Here is a 14002-nt window from a genome sequence, read left to right on the forward strand (position 1 = left end):
TGCTGTCTATTGGAGGAGCTATTCAACAACAGTTCCAGAAGCCTCCTTTACCTTTGTGGAGATCCACTGTTTATAGGCTGGAGAAGAAAAAAACAGAAAAATCTGTATTTGAACAAGCCCACTATAGATTTTATTATTCCTAATAAATATGAAAGCCAAGAAAATAGCTACCTACATTTAACAAATATCAAAAATTTGAGCAAGAGACTATCCTTAAAAGATGTAAAAGGGATCACTGTTGCAAACTGTCAATGGAAAATTTTCACAGCTACCAGGGTTTTTTTTTTCCACAATAATAATAGACACAATAGCATCCCAATGTTGTTTTATCTTCTATGTGTTGAACTTGGATTTGGAATCATTATGAATATGATTCCAAAACTATGACCATAGAGGTGCATGTGTCTCTTCAAATTAGTATTCTCATGTCTTTTTGGAAAAATGCCTAAGAGTGGTATTGCTGGATCTAAAGGTTCTTTTTTGTTGTTGTTGGTTTATCTGAAAGAAAGAAAGAGGGAGAGAGAAAAAGGGAGAAAGGAAGAAATGTAATGAAATTTTATTTTTATAAATAAATTTTAACATAATTATACCATAATTCATTTATTTTTGTACATGTCTACTCAAATATCTTTCGCCAATACATTATGAAATTTTTGCTCTTCAGAAAGTCAAGACTATATATTTACTATTTATGTTATTCACGATATAAATTAAAGACTTTTTATGGTTTTCCAACAGGATACTATTCAAATATGTATCTGAAATGTTAAATGAGGAACATGTTATTGTCCTGTGTTTTCAAGAGCATAAGCTATGCAAAAATGACAAAGAATATGAGCGATGTGAGTAGCAGGAGATCATTAGCTACTCTACATTACAGTTTTATCTTTCCTCCATCCATCATCGTCTTTGAATTCTCTCTAACATAATATCGCGTGGATGCTCCGAGACACCACGCCTCAGTATTAGTGGTAAACAACACTCCACTTTACACATCACTATTAAAGAAAGACTTTATTCTTATTCTTATAGGGAAACTATTATTTTCCAGAAGAAGACAACATTGGAATAATACTTTAACATATTTATACATTCTTCCTCCCTGGAGGAGAAATCACTCACTTGTCCTATTGGCCAGGGTTCTGTGTTCACTATAGCAGTCACTCTTATGCAAGTGATCATGTCTCCTGTATTCCTATCAGCTGTAGCTCTAGACTGTGCCTGTTCCATAGTATTTTGTTGCACACAGATGATTGGAACAAAGCTGCTTTTCCTTGAAATTAGGCTGTGAATGAATCTTATTGAAAATGGAACAATAGGAATTCCATCTGGGCACTAATTCAAGTTGCACATCCAAAGCACCAGACTCTGAATAAAGCTGTTATTTTAATACCATATGATATTTCTTTCTATTTTCCCACTGGTGTTCAATTTAGAGAAAGTTGTTGGTTCAACCCCAAAGGTACCATTGACATGGATATCAAGAATTGCCTGTTAACTATTTTAGACAGCAGCTTTATTAAGGAAGGGGTTCTGTTAGATTAGTCCCTTTGTGTACCTAAGGGACTTTGTATAAGAAAGGTAATTTCATTTATCCTCATTGAGACATGGCTAGCACGTGTCTATCTTTCTCTCCCTCTCTCTGTCTTCCTGTCCTCTCTCGATTCCTCTCTGTCCTATCCAACAACAATGAAAAACAGCAAGGCCAACAAATGGGGAAAAAGTAGCCTCCACGAGCTGTGGATTTGTAGTCTAGGAACCAAGCCCCAGCGATAACCCTGGGGGCAAAATCATCATCATCATCATTCGCACCATTCCCACCACAATCCCCACACACAGGGAGTTCTGCGTCTCCCCTCTCCTTCAGTGGTAGCCACCATAGTTCTCCCAAGGTTATAGAAAAGGCTTGGTTATTTTTTTTCTCAAGTTCATTTGTTTCAATCTTCAACATTTCACATATGAGTGAAATCATCCTGTAATTGTCCTTTACTTTCTTACTCACATTACTAATGATAATCACTGCCAGTCTCATCTATTTAGTCCTAAAGGCTTTATTATAGTCTTCTTTTGAGTGGCTGAGTAATATTCCATTGAGTATATGTTCTATGACTTTGTGTTTATAAGACTCAAGCTATTAATTTTTAACATGACTCCATTGTTAAAGGCATTTCCCCCTAATTCTAAGGCTCCCCACCCCCCACCAATATTTTAAACTTTTAATCATGAAAACGAAAGGGCACACACTAGAGAAACACATGTGCCAATTTTCTCTTTGCCTTCACTTCTTTTCTATTTTTTCTATTTTTTTTACTAGTGATTTAATATAGATTTATAAATCATAAGATAACAGATGCACTTTATACACTATTGCCACCATGTCTCTCAAATCATTCTCAGTCTCCTATTCTCAGACTTTCCTTAAGCACTGGTATTGTAGATTAAGTGCTGTTCTAAGTGATTGGCGGATGATGTTTCTACTGGGTTGAAGTGTTTGTTTAAAGACCAGATGCTAATCCAGGTTGCATTGCTGTGTGATTCTCTCTCCTTCTGGGCTGGGAGATGTGCCAAGTCATGGACAGATATCTCCAATTTCTCCCTAAGACTATTGCACCAAGTCATGCTCTGTTTCACTCAGGAGTAGGACTTTGCTATGTCTGTGTAGATAAATCAGAAAATAATGAGTTATAAAATAACTATATAGATTAGGCCCTAGGGGGGCATGTTATAGCACTGTGGGTTAAGCACACATGGCATGAAGTACAAGGACCAGCTTAAGGATCCAGGTTGGAGCCCCAGATTCCCTACCTGTGTGGGTGTGTGTGTGTGGGGGGGTGGTTCACAAATGTTGAAGCAGGTCTGCAGGTGTCTTCTTTCTCCCCACCCCCACCCCTGTCTTCGCCTCCTGTCTCGATTTGTCTCTGTCCTGTCCAACAGCAACAATAGCAATGGCAACAAGAACAATAACAAAAAGGGCAACAAAATGGAGAAAATGGTCTGCAGGAGCAGTGGATTCATAGTGCAGGCACTGAGCCCCAGCAATAAACCTGGAGGCAACAAAGAAAAAAGAAAATAGATTAATCCCACAGCTATGATAAGAACTACTGGTCTACTGACCTCAATAGGGCTGGAATTCCAACTCTGCTTTATACCATCCACATTCAAAGCTGGGGATGCTTTTTCTTCCATGACTAAGAGCCTTCAAGAGCAAGCTATCTGGTAAAATCCATGCACGTGGTATTTTTGCTCTGGGGTCCATTTAAAGCAAACAATCATTGCTTCATTTAAATTAACAGCACCTGTGAGGAAATGTTAAGTAGTCAAATCATTTTACAACTTTTTACCTCTTTCTCTCCAATAAAGCTGAGAAGGCTAGGGGAAACAAAATCAAAATGACCGGAGGCTTATGGTTTAGAGAACAGACAACCCCTCTTTAGAAGAAGCCACAGAGTTACATTCTTCCAGTTTTGTATGAAGCAAGATGAAACCTTACAGAGAGTGTTGTGCTGATACGGATCTCAGATCCTTGACTGGTCGACACTGGACAGTGAGTCTGCACAGGGCAGCCTGCACTAAGTTTTGGTAAGTTTTAATCTCATCATCATAGTAAAAATCACAGCACTGATGACATTGTTTTCTGTCACTGTCTTTATATGATCTATGGTTATTGTGTGTAACTCAGCTACCATGTTGAGTTACATTCTCTCCCATTCATATATAGAAATGCTTTTCTCTGGAAAACTCAAAATACAAACTAAGACTTGGGAAAACACAATCAAAATGACCTGAGGCTTGTGCTTCAGAGAACAGAAACCCCTCTTGAAAGAAGCTGTAGAGTTATATTCTTCTAACTTTCAATGAAACAAACAAAACAAAACTCACAAATGGGACGACACGATACTATGTGTTCTCTGTACTAAGCCAGAATCCCCTGTTTCTTTGGATCTCTTTGGATTGTATTATTAGACTTACCAACTTGAGTTGTTTTTTTCAAACTAAATACCTACTGGTTTTTTTTTTTTTAATTTGTATTATCTTTATTTATTGGATAGAGACAGCCAGAAATTGAGAGGGAAGGGGGAAATAGTGAAGGGGAGCGACAGAGAGACACCTACAGCCATGCTTCACCACTTGCAAAGCTTTCCCCTGCAGGTGGGCACTGGGGGCTCAAACCTGGGTCCTTGTGCATTGTAACATGTGCGTTCAACCAGGTGAGCCACCACCCAGCCCCGCCCACTGGTCTTTCATAAGGCTGTTTCTGTGACATCTTGCTGCCACTCTCTTATGCCAGGTTCTCTTCTGAGTATGACTTGGCAACACTGAATCATATGAAAAATTTCATATGGCTCAAATCTAGAAATTAGTTCAGAAACATTGGGTCCACCAAAGCAAAACTATATGTTAATTACTGAAAATTCAGCTTTCTTTTTTTTTTCCTTTTTATTTATCTTCATTTTATTGGAGAAGGAGAATTTGAGGGGAGTGAGAGGTAGAGAGAGACACAGGCAACACTGTTTCACCGCTCATAAAACTTTCTCTCTACTGATGAGGACTAAAGGTTTGTACCTGGGTCACCACTCACATTTAACCAGGCGTGCTACCACTCAGCCCTGTTAGAACTTCACTTTTATGAAGCCAACCAGTCCATGGGATGTTGAGGCTGAAAAAATAAATGACTCAACAAGTCACCATGTGTTTTTCTTGCATATAAATGAGAGAAATAAAAACTAGAATGCTGTTTGTTTGACAAAATATTCAGCAATCATCAATCTAATAGGAGGAATTAATTTCTGAATAGCAACAATGGAGAGACTTGTAGTGATTTTGAAGATCCCAATTTTTGTCAGTCTTCTACATCAGTTTCCAGGGCTTATTTTTAAATGTAATTGTTATTTAAGTCATATTAATTTACAACCTATTATAGATTTCAGGTGTACATTATTATCATTTGAAATTGAAGCTGGGCACAGAAGGGCTTCACTTCTTGAGGAGGGCTGGTTCTTCCCATCTTCCCAGGCAAGAAAGGGACCAAGAAATCTAAGTAGGAGTCAAGAATTTATGTCACCAGATCTCCTGCCTAGTACCTCAGACACAAAATCTAGGAAAATTAAGTAGATATAAAGGAGGAAGGGCAGAAATGTTTGAGATCCAAAGGTTTAAACAAAGGATCCAGATCCAGGACTGGGCGGTGATGAACCCACTTAATTGCACATAGTACCAAGTGCAAGAAACTGCTCAGTGATCTTGTTTTGAGCCCCAGTCTCCACACCTGCAGGGTGCGGGGTGGGGAGGAGTGTTTGCAGTGAAACAGGTCTACAGGTTTCTTTCGTTCTCTCTCCCTCTCTATTTCGCCTTCCCCCTCATTTACTCTCTGTCCCAACCAATAAAAGAAAGAAAGAAAGAAAGAAAGAAAAAAAGGTCTCCAGGAGCAGTGGCTTCACAGTGAAGGCACTGAGCCCCAGCGATAACCCTGGAGGCAAAAAGCAAAACAAAACCAACAAACAAATGACCCTAATTTTACCCTGCTATTCAAAGTCTGTTTCAACATCTGTATAAAGTGCCCTAGGATCCCCAAAAGTCTCTTCCCACATGCCATCAAAGAGTTGACTCATCTCCCCAGTCCTGTTTTTCTTCTCACCTTTAGTAATCTCTACTTTTTTCTAGTCTAAGGGCTTGTTTATTTGTCTGTTTGTTTAATTTATTTCTCTATCTGACATATATGTGTATACCAGTTTTAATGCTTATCATTGTATTTTATATCACAGAAAGGAATAGAAGTGCAGTGTAATAAAACATAGATACAGAAGCAGATTAAAATGAATGGCAGCAATCACTTAGAAAGAAAAATAAGTCTGAGGTGTGTTCTTCAAATACATAACACTCTCATAAAGGCCTCAGCCTTCCCATCATTTCCTAGCCCCTGGGGTGTCTACACTGGTAACAGTCACTTTCCCTTTACTGAATGATGAACAAATTTCAGAGCAACTGTAGAGCGCTCTTTATTGAGGTTGACTTTATAGACTCTGTCATATTTTAGACATCGTAGATACCAGAAATGACAGTTTTAAGTTCATATATATATATACATATATATATATGTTATGCATTTATATTTAGTATTCATGATGTTGATTATTTCACTTCTTTCCCTTAGCATAGCATCAGTTACTTTCATCCCTAACATCTGTGAGTGCTTGTCATCTATCAGTAAAATTCTAGACTTGTTAGGGCTGGCAAAACACCTTATCTGACTAGTTCATGTGCTCTGTCCTGTGCAGGACTCAGCCTTGTGCCCACAGCACTGGAGGACACATCTGTGCTGTGCTCCCCCACCTCCCCTCTCTCTCTCTGAAAATAGCAGCATGGTGCAGTGAAGTCCAACAACAACAGAAAACATCTACAATTTATATATATATATATATATATATATATATATATATATATATATATATATATTCTGAGAGACTAAATAATAGAGATTTTTCAACTCATTTTCTTGTGGAAGAATGGTTTATAGTACAGTTATTGACATGTGAGTACAGTTTCTTATCTCCCTGGGATAGGTGGGTGTTCGAACACTACTCCTACCACCAACTTAGGCCCTTCTCTACCAGCGTGCTTCACATCTCTGGTATTTTCTCTATCCACTCCGGACCTCCCCTGTTCCAGAGTCCTTTGCTCTACCACACCCAGTCCAAGTTGCACCATATGTTTGTTGTTCCTTATATATATATTTTTCTTTTCTTTAATTATTTTTACTGGAGCCTTAACAGTCTACAGTACAGATGTTGACATATGGGTACAATTTCTTCCTCCTTGTGACAGGCATCTGCAAAACACTCTCACCCCCAACTTAGGTCCATTTCCACCATCTTACACATAGGCCCCAAGTCCTTTCCAAAACACCCCTTGCTCCCCAGGCTCCTTTGAAGTGGTGCAATACACCAACCACACCCAGTCCAAGTTTCACTCTGTGCTTTCCATTTAGATGTTATTACTATTTTAATTCCACCTAGAAGTGAGATCATCTGGTCGAGAGATTAGATAAGTGTTGCACACAGTTTGGATGAGATAGTTGCTAATTAAATGTTACTTTTAAGGGTGGATCTGACAAAATAAATGTCCTCAACATGAGTTCATTGAAGTATCTACAAATGGTCAGGCTCAATGGAATTGCACAAAGGGACATCAGCCATACTGGGAGGTGCTGAGTCAGGTTAGTCAGAAGAAGCTGCTGTAAGAGTGATAAAAGGGCCCAAGTGGGGGGAACTAGATTAAGTTCTTAAAAATACAAAGCATAAAACTTTTTTGCTTGGACTCCACCCTGGGTTCAGGGGGGATGTTAATTCTCCAATGACTCCATCAAAGTCAAGCATGGATTATTGGGCATAGATGCGAATCAAGAGAAAAGAAACAGCTGTTCTTAGGCCTGCCTCCTGCAGGCAGCATTTTGGCAGGGTGACATTTTCCTTTTGTTGAAAATGTATGAAAGGGTCCCCGGAAGGCAACTAATTCTCATACATCACTTTTTGATAGTTGATTCCTGCAAATGGATTTTCTGTCCTTGATAATCAAAATAGGCGAAACATGGAGGGAACATTTGAGAATTTCTTGAGGCTAAGACTCCAGTGCATTTTCTCCCTTCCACCCTTCCTTCCTTCCTTCCCTCCTTCCTTCCTTCCTTTCTCTTTTTTCCTTGTAAATTACATCTCTTACGACTGTTTTCCCTAAAGATATAAGTGTACTTCACAAAGCTGATCTCAAATTTTGATTATAGCACCTTCCATTCTGTGAGCCTCTGTATACCATAAATTTTATGAGAATTATCTAGAAGTTATCATAATAATCATTTGTTAACAAGTAGTAATGAAGCTTCAACTACTCCAGGAGTTAACTGAAATGACAGATTATTTAAAGATTCAACCAGAGAGCAAAGGAAAAGGATTTTGCTCAGTATTTATTTAAAATAAAAATGAAACGTTATCTCTAGACTGTGGGTTTCTCTTCTCATCCTCTAGAAAAGAGATTAATCTGTAAGTGGAAGGTCTTTGGAAAGTGTCTTATGCGATGACATTATTAAAGAAAATCCTTTAGAAGAAAAATTGCATTCAAATAATTTCAACTTCAGTTAAAGGATATTTTGGGGAAAAAATAGATTGTATTCAGTCTGAGATAGGCTAATAAGAAAATCATTCCAATGGTGGAAGAAGAAAAAATTTGAGGGATGAGGCAAACTTTCCTTCAAGAAAATCAAGATGCCAGCAGCAGGTATTCCACATCCACTGGGAATTCTTTCCTGGCTATTGTGTTCAATTTTGTCCTAATCACTATATCAACATAAAAATACAAGCAAAAAGTTCTTGGAACTTTTATTAAAATAAGTTCCATTAAAAAAATATTTGCAGTTGGGTGGTAGTACACTTGATTGAGTTCACATGCACGGGGAGCGGGGTTTAAGACCCCAGTCCCCAGCTGAAGAGTGCTACAAGTGTCTCTCTGTCTCTCTGTCTCTCTGTCTCTCTCTCTCTCTCTCTCTCTCTCTCTATATATATATATATATATATATCTTCTCTTTACCTCTCAATTTATTTCTAGCCTATCAAATAAAAGAAAGAAAGAAAGAAAGGCAGAAAGAAAGAAAGAAAAGAGAAACAAATGGCTACCAAAAGAGGTAACTTCGTTGCATAAGCATGAATAGCAGAAAAAACCCTAATGGAAAAAAAAGAAAAGAAGAAGGAAATAAATGAAGGAAGGAGAGAGGGAAAGAAAGACTGAGTGCCTAAGAGATAAAATAAAGGATGTGCAAACGGTTCTCAGACCTGCAGTTCTGATGTCTGAGGCTCAATCCCTGCTATAAACCAGAGCTGAGTAGTGCTCTTGTAAAATCAGTAAGTGAATAAATAAAGAAGTGACCAAATAAAATTGAGAATTCTATCAGAATTCTTAGTCATACTATTGAAAATTTTATATGTATATTATCCGTGAATTCAAACACTATTTAGTTCTCTCAATTTAATGATTCATTTTGTATTTACTCTATAGCAATTTTGTTTATGTGCTCTGCTATTTTTACTAAACCAATTTGTTTGAAACCTGCATATGTAAAAATGGTAGTTTCTTATGAAACTAAACATTTTTTCCCATATTATTTAGGTTTTTATTTATTTATTTTTTGCTCTTGGTGTTTATCCAAGTGTGTTAAATACCATGTTCACACAGAAACTGTACCTAGAAGCTTATCTTAGCCTTCTTTACAACTATCAAATCATGAAGTTCACAGAGTTCTCTTTCAATAGATGAGGAGATAAGCCATGTTGCACCCACAGAATGCAATGTTTGTTTGTTTTTTAATGAAAAAAATTAAGGAAATTTCAGCACATATGTCATGTGGTAGAGCTCTCTTTTTTATGACTTTATTTATTTATTATTGATAGACACAGAGGGAAATTGAGAAGACAGAGGGATATAGAAAGAGACAGAGAGGGGCCAGGTGATGGCGCACCTGTTACAATGCACAGGTTCAAACCTCTGGTTCCCAACTGCAGAGGGAAAGCTTCACATATGGTGAAGCAGTGCTGCATGTGTCTGTCTCTCTGTCACTCTCCCTTTCTATCTCCCCCCTTCCTTCTCAATTTCACTGTCTCTATCAAATAAATAAATAAAGATCATTTTAAAAAAAAGAGACAGAGAGACATCTACAGCCTTGCTTCACCACTGAAGCTTTCCCCCAGCAGGTGGAGACCAGGGGCTTGAACCTGGCTTTCTGTGCTTGACTAGGTGCAGCTCTGCCTACACCCCCCAACACACCTTTTTTTTTTTTTTGAGTCCTCTTGACCATGTTGGAGGACCTACGTTTGACCCCCTAGCTACCACATTGAAAAGTGGGGGGTGGGAGTGGGCGGGAGGGATGGGTCACAGTCCTTTGGTGGTGGGAATGGTGTTTATGTACACTCCTAGCAAAATGTAGACATATAAATCAGTAGTTAATTAATATGAGAGGGAGAAAATCAATTGTATGTCTCAAAGTTTCTCAAAACACAAACTGAATCTTTTTAATATATAGGCTGTGTATTTGATATGCGGATTCTCTCAAAAGCCTAGACCAAGTAGATTAGAAGCATCCAATAGCACAGCTATATACAAGATACTGGATACTGTACAGCAAACCCTAACAAAAGGACTTTTCAAAGTTAACCCAATTACCAAATAATGTGATGATAACAGTAACTATCCATTGTCTTTTTGAACCCTAAGACAGCAGGAACCTCACATCTCCACTATAGAGCCCCTACTTCCCCCAGTCCTGGAACCTTTGGATAGGGCCCACTTTCCCGTATGCATCTCCCAATCCAAACCAAATAATATTGCATCCGCCGATCACAACCTAACCAACGCAATGATTGCCACCTCAACATGCTTCACCTCAGACTGTGTCCAGAGACTTCACGTGTGGAATGACAACCCTTCAGCTTCATTACTCGGGTGAGACCTTTCCTTTTATAGTACACTCTAATTTCATCTCACATAGTTCACTTTCTAACAAAGTCCCATAACCTAGATATACACCAGTTTCTGTGAGAGAGAGCTTATGTTCACACGTACCCATAAACTACTGCAAAATATATACCTGAAAGCAGAAGTACACTAGAGTTTGCAGTGAGTACCTCCCTAACACTTCCTCTCCACTATTCCAAGCTTGGGATCCATGATTGCTCAACAAATTGTTTGGCTTCGTATGTTAACTCTCTTTTCAATCACCAGGTTCCAGATGCCACCAATATGCTGGCCAGGCTTCCCTGGATTGAAGACCCCACCAATGTGTCCTGGAGCTCAGCTTCCCCAGAGACACACCTTACTAGGGAAAGAGAGAGGCAGACTGGGAGTATGGACCGACCAATCAACGCCCATGTTCAGCGGGGAAGCAATTACAGAAGCCAGACCTTCAACCTTCTGCAACCCTCAAAGACCCTGGGTCCATGCTCCCAGAGGGCTAGAGAATGGGAAAGCTATCATGGGAGGGGGTGGGTTATGGAGATTGGGTGGTGGGAATTGTGTGGAGTTGTACCCCTCCTACCTTATGCTTTTGTTCATTAATCCTTTCTTAAATAAAAAATTTAAAAAAATAAAAAATAAAAATTAAAAAAAAAGAAAAGCCTTTCCTGAGGAAAACTTCACAAGCAGAGAAATAATTCTGTGCTTTTCCTCCATCTGTCTCTCCTCATCCTTTATCTGAAGGAAAAAAAAAAGTCTTCCTGGAGCAGTGCATTCATACAGATGCAAAATACTGGTGAAACCAGAGTGGCAACAACAAATAAATGTAAAATAAAATAGTTTTCAAATCATGAAAAGACAAAGGGACTGTAAGTGCAAAGAAAAGGAAGCTAATCTGAAAAGAATCTTCACTGAGATAGTGTAATTATGTGGCTTTCTAAAAGGAAATATTCTAAAGAGTAAAACAAAACACTAGTTTTTGTGGGTAAATGAAACTGGTCTACTATCAGGGAAATGGGAACTGGGTGGTGGCAGCGGTGGGTGGTGTCTTTAAATGCTGCATGTTAAAAAGCCCTTGCAGGGAGTCCTGCGATAGCGCAGCAGGTTAAGTGCAGGTGGTGCAAAGCACAAGGATCAGTGTAAGGATCCGGGTTTGAGCCCCTGGTCCCCACCTGCAGGGGCGTGGCTTCACAAGTGGTGAAATAGGTCTGCAGGTGTCTTTCTCTCCCCTTCTCTCTGTCTTCCTCGCCTCTCTCTATTTCTCTCTGTTCTATCCAACAATAACAATGACATCAATAATAGTAATGACTACAACAATAAAACAACAAGGGCAACGAAAGGGAATAATACAAAAAAAAAAAAAGAGCCCTTGACTCCTTGCAGCCAAGCCCCATGAAAGTGGTCATGGAACAATAGTACTTAACTGGTTACTAGGTTCTGAGCTGACTATGAGCAATCTCACACAACCTGGACAATGATACACTGGTTTAGATGTTAGCATTCAAATAATTTTACAGAGGCAGTAACAGATGTTCATAGAGGTCCTGTAAATTGGGTGAAAATTTGAAGCTGAATACCAATTATTTTACAAAAAACTGGAAGATTTAGGGAGGCTGGGTGGTGGCGCATCTGGTTAAGTGCACACATCACTATGTGCAAAGACCCGGGTTTGAGCCACTGATCTTTAACTGCAGGGGCGACATGTCAGGAGCAGTGAAGCAGGTCTGCAGGTGTCTCTCTTTCTCTTCCCCTCACCTCTCAATTTCTATTTGTCCTATCTAATCAAAATAGGGAAAGAGAGAAAATTGCTATCAGGAGTGGTGGGTTTCTTGTGCAAGCAGTGACCAAGTCCCATCAATGAAAATCCTGGTGGCAATAAAAAAATGGAATATTTAGAAAATATTAGCTGTATTTTGCGTTTGTACATGGTGAAGTAATTCACTTAGATCTCTGAGATCTTTGTTGAATTTTCCTATTTATTCTTCCGTTGTACTACAATTCTGTCCACAGTAAGGTTCTTCCTGGTCCTGCTGTCCTCAAATACATTTTGCTTTTCGTGACTTTAGTCTTTGGACTCTCTATTCTTTTTTTTTTTTAATGAATCATTTCGATGGATTTAAAAATAGCTACTTTGATTAGTACTAGGAAAAATTTCAAGGAACAACGATAAAGTCTGTACTGTTTATTATTCTGCTAGATTTCCCCATGTTCTCTCTCTCTCTTTCTCTCTCACCTTTCATTCAGATCTTTAATTACAAGTTCCTTTCTCTGAAGCCTTCCTTTGTTTCTGTGACATTCATCTTTTCTTGTTTTATTAACCACAGAACTTATCATGATCAAACATACTGTTTCTTACAATACTGTGAATTGTTTGTATTTCTTTTTTAATATTTTATCTCTTTTCATTTTTATTTATCAGGGGATTAATGTTTTACAGTAAAAAAAATAATATTTCCAAGTTTTCCACATAACGATACAACCCCCACTAGGTCCTCTGCCATCAAATTCCAGGAACCCCCCACCCCCCACCACACACTCCAGAGTCTTTTACTTAAGTTCAGTATCCCAACTTCATTCCAAGTTCTCCTAATCTTCCTTCATTCTTATGATCTTGTTTTTCAACTTCTATGAGTGAGATCATTCCATATTCATCCTTCTGTTTCTGACTTATTTCACTTAACATGATTTCCTCAATCTCCATCCAAGATGGGCTGAAAATAGTAAAATGTCCATTTTTAATCGCTGAGTAGTATTTCATTGTGTATATAGACCACAACTTGTTCAGCCACTCATCTGTTCTTGGGCACCTGGGTTGCTTCCAGTTTTTGGCTATTACAAATTGTGCTGCTATGATCATAGGTATACACAAATCTTTTTGGATGTTTTTTTTTTTTTTTTTTTTACCAGAGCACTGCTCAGCTCTGGTTTATGGTGGTGCTGGGTGATTGAACCTGGGATCTGACAGAGCCTCAGGCATAAGAGTCTGTTTGCATAACTATCGTGCTATCTACCCCTGCAGATAGTTTTGTTTGGTTCCTTTTGATATAGCCCCAGGAGAAGAATTGCAGAGTCATAGGGTAGGTCCAGTTCCAGCCTTCTGAGAGTTCTCCAGAATGCTCCCTAGAAAGACTGGACCAACCCCGGCTCCCCACCTGCAGGGGAGTCGCTTCACAGGCGGTGAAGCGACTCTTTCTCTCCTCCTCTCTGTCTTCCCCTCCTTTCTCCATTTCTCTCTGTCCTATCCAACAACAACAACAATAATAACTACAACAATAAAACAACAAGGGCAACAAAAGGGAATAAGTAAATAAAATAAATATTTAAAAAAATTTAAAAAAAAAGAAAGACTGGACCAACTGACATTCCCACCAACAGTGCAAGAGGATTCCTTTGTCTCCACAACCTCTCCAGCATTTGTTGCTGCTACCTTTTTTGATGTATGACATTCTCACAGGAGTGAAGTAGTATCTCATTGTTGTCTTTATTTACATTTCTTTAACAATCATATATTTTT

At 38.7% G+C, this 14002-nt stretch overlaps 1 long non-coding RNA gene across 1 annotated transcript in view; it reads right to left on the bottom strand.

Moving 5' to 3' along the window:
• Positions 1-296: 296 nt before the first annotated feature.
• Positions 297-14002, bottom strand: part of LOC132538683 (uncharacterized) — a 29838-nt gene continuing 16132 nt past the window's right edge. The window contains exons 2-3 of the long non-coding RNA XR_009550040.1: positions 3115-3296; positions 297-498 (exon numbers count right to left, since the gene is read on the bottom strand). This is a non-coding gene — a long non-coding RNA (uncharacterized LOC132538683). The remainder of the gene's footprint in view (positions 499-3114; positions 3297-14002) is intronic.

The sequence above is a fragment of the Erinaceus europaeus genome, chromosome 5 (genome assembly GCF_950295315.1).
Source record: "Erinaceus europaeus chromosome 5, mEriEur2.1, whole genome shotgun sequence".
NCBI lineage: Eukaryota > Metazoa > Chordata > Mammalia > Eulipotyphla > Erinaceidae > Erinaceus > Erinaceus europaeus.